Source organism: Myotis davidii, unplaced genomic scaffold (genome assembly GCF_000327345.1).
Source record: "Myotis davidii unplaced genomic scaffold, ASM32734v1 scaffold268, whole genome shotgun sequence".
Classification (NCBI taxonomy): Eukaryota; Metazoa; Chordata; class Mammalia; order Chiroptera; family Vespertilionidae; genus Myotis; species Myotis davidii.
In genome coordinates this window covers 2,745,203-2,746,364 of record NW_006383015.1, presented here as the reverse complement: position 1 = coordinate 2,746,364, position 1,162 = coordinate 2,745,203, and the positions used below count along the sequence as shown (strand labels likewise).

The 1,162-nt window shown below is 35.1% G+C and overlaps 1 protein-coding gene across 1 annotated transcript in view; it reads right to left on the bottom strand.

Annotated features, from left to right (window-relative positions):
• The window catches only part of BARD1 (BRCA1 associated RING domain 1), a 53,917-nt gene that overhangs the window by 14,933 nt on the left and 37,822 nt on the right, over positions 1-1,162 (bottom strand). The gene's annotated exons all lie outside the window — the stretch shown is intronic.

The following is a 1,162-nucleotide window of genomic DNA, read 5'->3' as shown; positions in this document are numbered from 1 at the left end:
AATGAGACAAAAAAGGAACTCTTTTTTTCCTATGTAAATGGTTAGTCCAATTTTTTACCCTATTTTTTAAACTGGTCATGACTGGGAGAGATTAATAACAGAATGATGAGGACAGAGGGGTGCCATTGCCAGTCACATCCACTTAGCTGGACAGGAACATATCAGTGGAGACCAGCATCACAAGATAAGAGGTAGCTGCATTAAAAAGGACATTAACACCGCCCTGACCAGGTAACTCAGTTGGTTAGAGATTCGTCCTAATAGGCCAAGACTGCTGCTTCAATCCCTGGTCAGGGAACATACAAGAATCAACCAATAAATGAAGTAAGTGGCACAACAAATCCATCTCTCTTTCTCTCTCTAAAAATCAATAAATAAAAAGGACATGAATACAAAATGCTAAAAGGAAATAGTTTTATAAACCAAATCAACTTCAAACTATAGATTAAATTAATAATATAATAAAGATCTTAATAAATCAAGCATTTCTACCGTAAAAACTTCAAAACACAGAGCCATAAAACAAAGTTCTTAAAAACTAATTCTGATCCATTATTTGCTTCCTAAAAAGAAAGTTTCATTAAAAAAAATTATTATTCTTTGTTTCTTTAAATGTTCAATGTGAAATAATTAGATTTATAGGAAGTCCCATGCAGTTTCCTCCAGGGACCAATGTTAACATCTTACACAACTATAGCATAATATCCAGAGTCGGAAGTTGACATTGATGCAATCCACAGCTTAGTCAGATCTCATCAGTTACACATGCACTTATGTGTGTGTGGTATGTCTGTGTCTATAGATCTGTAATTTAATTACCTGTGTGGCCTTTGAAAGGTAAACACCACTAGGATCAAAATACTCAACTATATCATCACAAGATTCCTCCTTAACCCCTTTACCACCACTATTCTTTTCTACAAAAAAGGTCAATCTATTGTCCTATTTTAGCCACTGTAACCAAAATAAATACTTTTGCTATTCAGGAGTAGAAAATAACCTTGTGTGAGTTTTCTTCTGTCTGCAAGTCCTAAAGTGAATCCAAGGTTAAGAAAAGCAAACAAGTCAAGAGTAGGGAAGGTGAAAGGCAGCTCTGATGATGGTGTTATCTGACTACCAACAAGAAGTGGGTAATGGGGATACATTTGCAGTGAGTTCTATA